The 12123-nt window shown below is 30.7% G+C and overlaps 1 long non-coding RNA gene across 1 annotated transcript; it reads left to right on the top strand.

Moving 5' to 3' along the window:
• The first annotated feature begins 3464 nt into the window (after nt 1-3464).
• Nucleotides 3465-4471, top strand: LOC143232230 (uncharacterized). The gene is made up of 3 exons (XR_013017452.1): nt 3465-3513; nt 3835-3981; nt 4239-4471. It is a non-coding gene; the product is annotated as an uncharacterized LOC143232230 (long non-coding RNA).
• The last annotated feature ends 7652 nt before the right edge of the window (nt 4472-12123 follow it).

Raw genomic sequence — 12123 nt, 5'->3', positions numbered from 1 at the left:
ATCTCATAACACGTCATATACGACTTTGCAATTTAATTTGCGTTTTAAAAAAGTAGCAGGCCCGATATGGCCAGGTGGGTAAAGGCGTTCTACTCGTGATCCGAGAGTCGAGGGTTCGAATACCCGTCGCACCAAACATGCTTGCTCTTTCAATCGTGAGGGCGTTAAAGGTGCCTTCAAGCCCACTATTCGTTGATAAAAGAGTAGTCCACGAGTTGGCGGTGGGTGGTGATGACTACTTGCCTTCTCTCTGGTCTTACACCGCTATATTAGAGTCGGCTAACACAAATAGCTCCCGTGTAGCTTTGAGCGAAATTCAAAAAACAAACAAACTAAACTAGCATTCTTAACCAGCAATGCAGTATGGTGAACACATCACGTTTATATAAGTCACAAAGGAACTCTAAATTTACGGAATATCCTGGTTATAATGAGTTTCATAAAATAACTGCTGAAATCCAAATCTCTACAACATTAAAATAACTCATAACAAAGAATGTGGAATATCAACTGTCTTTTAAACTACTTTAACAAAAGAAAAAAAATGAAATATTGAAAAGTTTGTGTCTAGTAAAAGTTATTTAATTCTTTAATTAATATACAACTCATAATATACATCAAATTATTCTAAACGGTTATTACACGATTGTTCAGATATAAAACAACAAACAGTTCATAAATTTTTAATTCATCTTATCGAGAAACATTTGATACTCTTGTAATACTGAACAATACAGATTTCGTTTGTAATATTTTGGAATAACTCTTTTTTCTATCTATATAGCAGTAGGAGTCAAGATTACTTTATAAACAAACAAATACTAAAACATAGAGATGGCAACAATTTTTTTCTGAAATTCATGTCATTTTTATAGCATTATCCAGTGAAAAATTTCATGTTCCAAGAAGACAGAAAAGACCAGTTTAACAAAGAAACTAAAATGACCTTGAAGCCTTAAAAATCCTTTGCTTTTCAGTGAAGGAATATAAAGGAAATATTACATTATTTTACGTTTGAAAAAAATACGGAGAAGATGAACATTCTACCACTAAGATACTATATTTTATGTTATTCTGTTCTGGAAAAAAATAAATAATCAGTATCACTTTACAACAGTTTCTTCTCTTTAATATTTCAGTCCCTCGTTGGTACAGTGGTACGTCTACAGATTTACAACGTTATAATTAAGGGTTAGATTCCTTTTAGTAGACACAGCACACAGCTCGACGTAGCTTTTCTTATGAGAAAATACACACTCCTTAATTTTAATACCCTATCAACTGTCTTAAGATACATTTCTACTTCAAGTGGGTTTCTCGTCATTACGAATTACTTTACCAGAGGTTCCCCCTCTGGTTAAAAGGTAAGTCTTCGGATTTAAAACACTAACATCAGGGGTTCGACTCCTCTCAGTTGACGCAGCAGGTAACACGTTGTGGTTTTGCTATAAGAAAAACACATATAACGCAAAGGAAAACTAGAATTGTATCAAACTCGTAAAACTCACAAAAAGAAAAGCAGTGTGTTTTTCAATACCTTTGGAAAGTACTCTTGTACTTCAAAGTTTTACAATGATCTGTAAAACAAGCTTCATAACACTACAGATTACTTGGAAATCATTCGCAGAATGAATTCTATTCCCTCCTCTAATAATGCTTATACTTAGTAGAAATTTGATAATTCGACCATCACATGAAACGCCTGTACTTATCTCCTCTCGACACGAATATTTGAAAAGATAACTTTTGTCTTTACAGACCTATATACTGGCCCAGCTTGCCCAGGTGGTTAAGGCGCTCAGCTCGTAATCCGAGGGTCACAGCTTCGAATACCCGTCATAGTTAGCATGCTCTCTCTTTCAGCCGTGGAGCTCATAAAGTGAAGATCAATCCCACTATTCGTTGGAAAAAAATAGCCCAAGGGTTGGAGGTGGGTAGTGATGACTAACTGCTTTCCCTCTAGTCTTTTACTGATAAATGAGGGAAGCCTTGCGCTGATAGTCCTCGTGTATTTTTGCGCGAAATTCAAAAGAAACCTATAAATTACCCTGTAAAAATAGATGCAGAAAACACGACCACCAAAAGCAACCTGGCTCTCGTATAGCATATTTATAATTAGGTTTATGACATACCTTCAGTTATGATCGACCACTTTTAATTGTGTGGTAGTTCTTCAGGAGATATGATTGTCCTACATTCTTGACGGGAATAAAGATATGTCAATCCCTTTGTTCTTTAAATAGAGCCAAGAACAATTACGTAAACATAAAAAGTCGAAAGATATAGTTAAGTTTTTCTTCTAATGCTTATTATTTCCATTATCCAACGTTCACCCTAAAGTTCATGACATTCCTATATGTGAAGCGATTGGATCTGGTTACAGATCATATAATAAAAGACCTTTGTCTGACTGAAAAAAGTGGGACTCATATACTTGTACAATACTAATTCACATGTAGCTAGTCCGTCGAATGCAATTGTGACACTAACATTGAAAACATTATTTGTTACTTTGCTGTGAAAGTGGTACTTCTCATTAGACCTATAGTGTGACAACGGTTCTGTGAAACTGTGTCCAAGAATTTATACACTAAATGTACGTACACTCAAATACATTTCAACACTTTTCAGTTCCACCTCTGGATGGAATGAATTAAGCCAGTATTAATGATAAGCAGTTTCATTCTTCTTCGTTCATTTTAGCAGAGACCTACGGAATGGGTTATTTACGGTCTGTCCATCTCAGAAATCGAGCCCTAGATTTAGCATTGTAAGTCTTTGAACTTACTGCTCACCCACCGAGAGACTAATTTCATACTTGTGTTGTCAAAAATAACCTCTGCTGTGCTGCTGTCTTAGAAGTAATGCCATTGATTTGGAAACGGTTCTACAAGTTGTTGAGAAAATTATGGGAGCGCTGGAAAATCTTTCAGTTCATTGTGATTGGCTACCTTTCATTCAACCCATGGATTTCTACAAGAGTGAAACATTAAAATATTTGAAATAAAGATTTCATACAATAAAAATTGTTAAATTTCCTATTTCATAAAATATATTTTTGGATGTTTACAACTGAAATTTATTTTATAAAAATGAATATTTACAGCACCACAGTTCATTATAATCGTGAGTAAAAATATTGTACGAGAGAAACCTGTTTCGCGATGGTTACATTACTTCCTATTTGGTATTTACCCCAATATCAAGCAAAACGTATTAAGCTTTCGTCATTGCGCACTCAAAAAGTAAAAACAAAAGCTTTTTTGTAATACCTTATTTTCTTTTCATCAACTATTTTTAAGTAAGAGAAATACTTACTGGTTAAGTAAAAAAGTATTATAGATTTCGACATTTGTCAATCCGTTGGAAAAGATTGCAATGTCTAACATGCAATATAGGAAATCATTCTTTCCAAAAGTGTATATATATTAAAGCTGTATCACTTGTAGCCAGCACTTCCATTATAACACAAGATCAGATATTTTGGTTTGTGAAAAATCTCTTACTATATATGTACTTATAAAAAAAAAGTATATTTATACTTATAATTTATTCTGTTAGAAGACATTGTTAATGCTCAGGACTGTTTCTCAATAGTTAAGATTAAAACAAAATCACAAATTTATTTATGACCTTTGTAATTTTTAGGGCTATGTGAATACGAAAAGCTATAAGACTGAAATATGTTGGGTAAATAAAGTGTGTAGTTACTTTCTCAAACTCTAGAAACGCATTATTCTATAAAATATCAAATGTTCTACAGATTTTACTAACGGAGTTTTGAACCAGTTTCTGTAAATCAAATAATATACTTTAAATAATTTTTATTTGCAGCGTTTTAATTTCATAATGTCCAAGTGGGTCATCGTGGCATTATTGTTAGCCACAATGTTTGTCTCAATTACTGCTCAGGAACCCGACGAAGGTGCGGTTGAGGAAGAGGATGCTGAACGAGGTCGCTGTCTAGGCCTCGGACAACTAGTAAGTTAATATGTTTTAGTGAAACAGAAAACTTTACAAACATTGTTTTCTATTTCTCTCTATTAAAAAGCTATATCTGTTCATAAGTGTTTACTTCTTGTAAAACCGAAAGAATAAAAGTATTTGAGCATTGAAATATAGTTTGTTTTCTATTGGTCGCTTAGTCTCTACTTCCTTACGAAGTACAATGTTGTGCTATGTTTAAAGTTTCTTTAATTTAAAAGCGGATATGTACTAACACTTATACATGTTCTTAGTGTCGATGCTGTTTTGGTCTTTACTGTCGAGGAAGATGTAGAAGGTGGATAAAATGATGCCCAAGATCAACATAAATGTCTCCTGCTAAATGCAAATAATTCAGAATATTCTTTGAGCTCCTAAAATAATAAGATAAATAATGGTATTGTAGACATACATCCCTTTGCTTTGTATTTGGTGTTTATAAGTTAAGAGTATGTGCTCTTTCTGATTAAAATAGCTTCACTGATAACATCAGAATAAGTTGTTGTTTTTCACACATTTCAGAAACACATAAAAGTATAGTGAATACCATCCTGAAATCGAATCGCGGCTTTTACAAAACTAAATATATTGATCAACTAAATGTCTTTAGTACATGTTCTTTAGTTTTTGTCACGTTTGAGCATCTCATAGAATGGCTTTGAGTTTTTGTTGTTGATTTTGTTTTGTTTTTTAAGTACAAACTTCAATCTCTTGACCAATCTGTAATGTAATTACAATTTTCGACCAAGGAATTCAAACCCTTCGATTGATCATGCTGAAGGTCTCATAGAGTAATTTACTTTAATCCTGCCTAACAGGATTGCAATTTGAAAGGTTGGTCTTAGAGATCCCGATTGTAAAGAAAAAAACATTTACTATATAAATTTAAGTTGTATCTGTTTTCAACGCCTTTACTGCTGACAGAATATTACATCTAAAAACATGTGGAATAAATGTACTTGGGCTTAACGTCTCTGATGTCATATTATTTGGAAACTTTGTAATCTATTTCTTTTCTCAACGGAAGACGGCGACTGCACCATGGGAGTGTGTGACACAACCCCCACTAATTTCATATCTAATTTTGAAAAAAATAAAAATAATCACAAAATGATACAGTTACATGAAGACTGTTGGACCACGATGTAGTTAATATAAAAAACGTCTTTCTGTGTGTGCGTGTACAAATGTTGTCTGAACTACAGGTTTTTAGTAGATAAAACTCGTTTCATTTTGTGTTATCTGATATTAAATCAAATAATGTGAAAATCTTTAATTCAGTATTTACGTGATATGTTCAAAGGTGGATGTAATCTGTTTCAAGTGATTATATAAGGCTAGAATTGAGACACATTTGATCAGAAATTTGTTTCAATATCACAAATTAAATATCTGATTAAATAAGTTAAATATTTGTATATTTATTTCGTCTTTAAATATTTATTTCGGTTAAAACAGGTATCCTAAATGTTTTAGTAACTATAAAATTACAAAATGCTGGATCGAAAGATTTGATTATATCAATAGATTAATTCCTGTGATTGAAAAATACTTTATACTTTTGTATTTATTATCATACATAGTCAAAACGTTCAACGAATTAAATATATTTTAAATGGTTCAAGTTTTACTCTTACTTGTTGGTACAGCAGTAAATCAACTGAGAAATCACAGGTTCATTTCCGCTCGGTGGACTCAGCAGATAGTCCATTTTTGCTTTGTTATGAGAAAAAACGAACCTATGTGTTGATGTAATAGTTCCTTACTTGCACGTTATAATAATAAGCTTCCCCAAAAACAATTCTTTAAGAAGAGATGGATTACATAAATGGAATGTTTTGCGATCTTTCCGAACTTAATAATATCACACCAACATACCCCTCCACTCTCACACTTATAACCAAATATTCATATATATGTAATGTATTCGTTGGAGAATTATTACTTTTCATTAAGAATATACTTAGTGGGTTCGACTTTTACTTCTCATGAATAAATGTATTCAAAATTCAAAAAAGAGAGTGGTGTAACGGGTTCTCGAATCGGGGTCCTTCGGATTATGGGTCATGAAAAGAAGTAGTTTACAGTGTTGAAGGTCGGACTGTAACAATCTCCAGGCAAAGAGGGCTGGTAAAGTACTAGAATAGTGGAACATGGCCATGCTCCATTACGTGTCTACCAACATTGTCATGATACAGAATACTGACATTAAAATTATTGCAATTATTTGTCGACCATAAAATATTAATGAATATAGAATAAAACAAGCCACTTTAATTAAATTTTAAAAATACAAAAATGTATTTAACAAATAAAACATTATTATGAACTCTGACTGTAAAGGGACTCTGAAAGCCAGCGACTGGTATTCAAATGCTTGAAACAGGCTGCTCTCTTGATCATATAATGAAGCTCACAGTGGTTACATTATACTATTTTTACAATATTAATACAAAATAATCTTGTCAACTTGATACTTATTTATTCCCTCTGTTCACGTAAAGTTATTATCAATATAGAATGATTAAAACTGGTGAGTTTTTATCATTTCCTGACATGCGTAAGGTGATTATTACTTCTAAGGCACAGTTAATGCGAAAATTATTTTATAAATGGAACTGAGTGACTAAAGTTAGTAAAATCGAAAATTATCAGAGAAAATAAAATTAAGTGTACAACAGTCTTACTTACTTTGTAACTTAATACTGAATCGAGGATTATATAAAGAATTAATATTGTAGGTGCAATAAATTCGTGGTTATGGCCTTAAAAATATATACGTTCAAAGAATAGATAATAGGTTTAAGCTGCATTTCTTAACTGAAAGCACTGTAGGAAAAACATTGTTAATTTTACTAATAGTCGAATTACCCAGTGTTCAGAGGAAATCTCTCGTCTTATACTCTAAAAATCGGGTTTCGATATTAGTGTTGGCAGAGCCAAATATGAAGCTTAACAACAAAAAAATAATTAACTGACAATGATTTGTTCGATTCTGTTGGAAAATTTTCCACTACTTTTAAAGCGGTCACCAATATCCAGTCAACCTTTTAAGTTTCGTATACCATTTCCTTTTCTTAACTTATCATAATCTTTCTCTTTCTTTCTTTCTTAATATAATAGGATAGTTTTCACACATGCTTATAACTTCAATGTAGTTTATCACTAAACTCTAAGAAATTTTACATATTTGGTTGCAGCGCATTATAAAAGACAATCATTACTTTTTAATAATCGAATTAGCTGACCATTCATTACATTGTTTCTACAGTTTCTTGATTTTCTTTTTAGCAAAAGACACAAACGACTGAATTATGCGAAAACCTGTACCTGTAATACTTTATTTATTATGAAGTACTAAGTTACACATTGGGTTATTTGTAAGATGTGCAAATCAGATCTTGCTTTTATAAACATTTGGACTTACCACTGAGCCATCAGTTGTCAGAGGGACTATAAAATGTAAATCATGTAAATAAGTTTGAAAGCTGTCAAAGTATATGTAACAAATATTCCCTGTACTGTGTTTATATTTCCATGTCATACTTCATCGGCTCTGCTTTATTCTTTTTCGAAATCAAATTTAGTTTTAATAACAAACTTTAAGTACAAATGAAAATTGTTTGAACGAACTTGGTTATATTCAATATACCCTTAAATTGGTAGATATATGCTTGACAGTATATTATTAGAAAAAGTGACTTTAAAAGAATGTTTTGAACATATAAAGTTTTAAGATAATTCATTGTCAATTTCTGTAGTGTGTAACAGCTTGAAATAAAAGTCTATAAAACGACATGCGTGAATAGTATAAAACATAGACGTTTCATGTATTGTTATAAATCCTTCTTTCTGATCTCAATGTACGATATGTTGCACTTCTCTACACTTCTGAAACACTCCGGTATTACTTTGAAGTAAAGACAAACGCATAGTTGAAATACTTTTATTTCCATGGACGCAGACATTTCAAATATAGATAAAACACATTTACAATAACAACAACAACAAAGAATTATGAAGAGTGAGTCCTGCACCCCAACGAAAACAATATTTTTATTTTTTATTTCTTCAGGATCTGTTTGACTTTTCACTTTACTTGAAATTTAAATTGTGTTATTCTTGTGATGTTATCCAACGAACAACTGACATGTTCAAAACTGAGGTCAGTACAAGAATAACACTAAAAAAGTGTACAAACTTTTAAAGTATATTTTAAAAGTATATACACTATTACACTACACCTAAAGAAAGATGAACTAAGTAAAATATTACTTTGTACTTAAATACATGCGAAGGAAAACAATAATCCGATACCCTTAATGTTCATTCTATTACGTTTGTTTTTATGTTAATTATTCTATAAATATAAATATCGTACCTACTGCAAATCAAACAGCCAAATAACATTTGTTACGTACAATACAATAGAAAAAGTATTCGAGACACGTGCGTTATGTTATTGTTCGCTCCTAAGAGGTCTTTGGAACGTCGTGCGTCTGCATCATTATTCGGAAGTCGTAAAGTAAATAATTGAAGTTACTGTCAAACACGTAAAAATAAAAAATAAAAAGAAGGTGTTTTACTAAACCTTTATGACATCTTTAAGGGTCTTGAAACTTTACAGTGATAAAAAGTTGGGAATACAGTAAGAAATTCATCATGCAAAGCGTATATACACGAGTCTTCTATGTTATAGATTAACTACGGCAATACTAATAATTTGGAATAAAAAGTTATACATCCAACCGAATTTTCTTTTATATTAATCAGTTATCTGCTAATCCTTAACATTGAATATTGCTTCACATGATGTTGGTCCACAAGGCTTGATTTTGAAACTATTGATTAAGAACATTGCGCTCCTTAATAAATGTCTCATGTTAGGATGGCTTTGTAAAGATGTTTCTGAAAATAATGACGTTCATTTATGTTTCAGTTTTTCTTCCAATTCAATCTTAAATCTCACTGCAGAAAAACCAGAAGCAACAGATAACAGTTTCACACTTGTGTTGTGTCCCAGTGTCCGTTCAATAATAACAGATTTCTATAAGAGTGAAACATTCAAATGGTTTTTCAAGTCCTAGCAAGGAATCACAAAAAAATGAGTGTACATATTTCTTGTAGCAACAATATTAGAAATTCTGATTGTCCTTTAACTGTCTTTTATAACGTATACAGACTTACAAATAAACTGATACAATATAAAACAGATTATCAGAAATGGGAAAACGTTTAAATGAAACGTTTCCTTCGATAAAAACATCAGAAAACTCATTATTTCCCCATGGAGCAAACAGCGTTCTCTTTCCGGTTTTTCATGCTCAGCATCTTTATTTTTATCCACAGCGATATTTGAAACAGCTGTGACAAATAGTATTATAAGATAATTCACTCTTTTACGAAAAACTAAGAAAACTATCAAAATGAATCAAAATATATTAGGAAAAGCACAAGAGATCAATAAAATATCTCACAATTTTAGAAAGTATGTGTTTATTGTTTTTTAATTAATATCACTAAAAGTGTATTCTGTAAAAAGAAATAAACCTCAATAATAGCTTGCAATACGAAAAATATCTTTCTGATTGATAGTTTTCAGAAGATCATATAATATTCACATAATATTGAAATAAGTTTTGATATACACCTATAATTCATTTTAAAGGTTCTACGTTTTCTCTTTGTTTAATATATTCCATATGTGTGCTGTCTACATACATATATATATATGTATATTTATAAATAGAAGGGTTTCTGAAATCACAAATTTCCTCTGCAATTTCTAACGGTATTGTCCATCCTGGATGGAATGGCTATATATGTCTATATTATCTTCAAGAAATATAGCAAGAAATATTTTCTCTTCCTATTAATTTAATTGGTTAAATTCTTACCTATTGTAAATAAATGTTTTGGTCCTATGCTATTATATAAAATGGATTAATTTGTTTATAAAGCATAAAGTAGAAATTACCAGTTTTCAAGCTATTTAGTTTAATGTAAGAAAATATGAAATTACTTGTTTATTTAAATGTAAAATGTTTAAAACTAAAACTATTGCCTAAAAAATCAACTTAATAAGAAAATTGGAAGAGAAGCAAACGAAATGGATAATCATTTCAGTTGAAAAATGTCTTTGGCTGAAATTTTTATCGTTTTTCGTTTGTAGTGTGTCACATTTCAAAATAGCAGGTGTCCTATTGTTAACATCAGTAAATACGTGAAAGTCATTGAGTTTTATAATTTTGAAATGTAACACACTACAGTTTATAGATAACAATTAACTGTCGTAAAAAGACTTGTCCAATTATGATAATAAACGACTTATAAGATTTAATTATAGAAATTTTTGGACAGAGAAGCAAAAATAAAAATAAGAACTGAGAAAAACAAATCTTGCAAACCGGAAACCAAATTTACGACTTATGATGAATGATAATTTTTCATATCTTTACAGCTATAGGCTTGTGAAAAAAAAAACACTTCTGAGATAGTCATCACTCACATAATATGTTTGTTTGACATATGATTCAGACCAATATATCTGGAGAGAGCAACATGGTCATTTACATATAATAGAATCAGTCAATAAAATATATATGTAAAAACGACTGGAAAGTTTTTTGCTCCTCGACATAGAGTTTTCTCTATCCATACCAGCTGTTTTTACATATATATTTTTTCTCTACAAGTGAGTTTTCTCGTCATCATGAGTCAATTAAATATTATGGGAAAATTCATTTATCTTAACTTTGGCAAATGAAAAACTATCCAGAGGCATTAAACTCATATAATAGATACTACGAGTATATTTGCTACAACTAATTTAAAATTTATAACAAAAGAATAATATTAAGTAAAAGATGAGCTGAAAAAACTTCTATAACATCTAATATTGCATAAACACGTTTTTTATGTATTTTATCCACTGATTAGTAAAACTCCAAACTGATTTAAAGTGGTGACCTAAGTTGGTTATCTACTCCTCTTAAGACGTGTGTGACATTTTTATAAATGCGTTATTTAATACGTAATGAACAGCGTATGTTTGTATTAATATTTCTTTCTATGTGTTTTGTAGAACATAAGAAAATAAAGGTACAAGAGATTTTTAATTAGTTTAGTTATGTAGTGTTCTAATTCATTCTCTCTTTTCTATAATTAATAACGTTGTGGTATACTTCATGTTCATTAACTAAAACTTGGTATATATAGTATCATTTTGCTATCCAGATAGAATCGATTCTTTTCTTACCTTACCTGTGTTAAGAAAATATTAAAAGTAAAATACCTTTTTTGACAAATTTTTAAAATAGCTCAGACAAAAAAAAACAGTTTATGATATACACAGTAGAAAACAGATTGTTTTTACAACAGTAAACATCTGATACTAGCAATTTATTTCGTTATTTTCATATAATATACTAAATTTATTTTATTTAAATCACACAGTGGACCAAAATTCGTGCCGAAAGTCAATGTGAAACTAAAAGGTTTATTGTTTTACTTCATTCTTTCAGAAATTACTCAATTGAATCAATATGAAAAAGTTGTGAAATATTCTTTTATTCTTTCGACACACGACGTAATAAATACAATATTATCTACACAGAAATGAATAAATATTTGTCAATATTTAACATTTCTTTAGGATGAGTTTTCTTATCTAAGGGCTAACCAGTGGCACAACGACATGTCCGCAAACATTACAGGGCTAAAACCTGCTTTCACTACAAAACTTGGTGGGCAAAACACAGATAGTCCAATGTCTAGCTTTGTACGGAACTAAAACCAAACAAACAAATTGTTATGTGAGCTTAGGAGAAAGTAGTCCCCACGGATCAAAATATTAACTATTTTCATCACAACCAAAGTAAATATAAACCTAGTGACTGCCTGATTGGTGAATTGGAACCAAATTCGTGATTGATATCTCTTGATAATTGGTCGGAGAGTTAATCACTAGCAAACAAGCCTCCAAACTTGTATACACAAAACTTTTAAGAGTATTAAATGAATTTCTATACTATTCATAACCCTTATACATCACCTAATTTTTATGGACTGTTTAACTTTTAAAATCTAAAAATTCTGTATAATCAAAATTATTTACAGTTTTCTATAAAATTTGTTAAC

Source organism: Tachypleus tridentatus, chromosome 11 (assembly GCF_004210375.1).
Source record: "Tachypleus tridentatus isolate NWPU-2018 chromosome 11, ASM421037v1, whole genome shotgun sequence".
NCBI classification, from domain to species: Eukaryota; Metazoa; Arthropoda; class Merostomata; order Xiphosura; family Limulidae; genus Tachypleus; species Tachypleus tridentatus.
The sequence above is the reverse complement of the archived record's forward strand: the minus strand, read 5'-3'. Positions and strand labels throughout refer to the sequence as shown.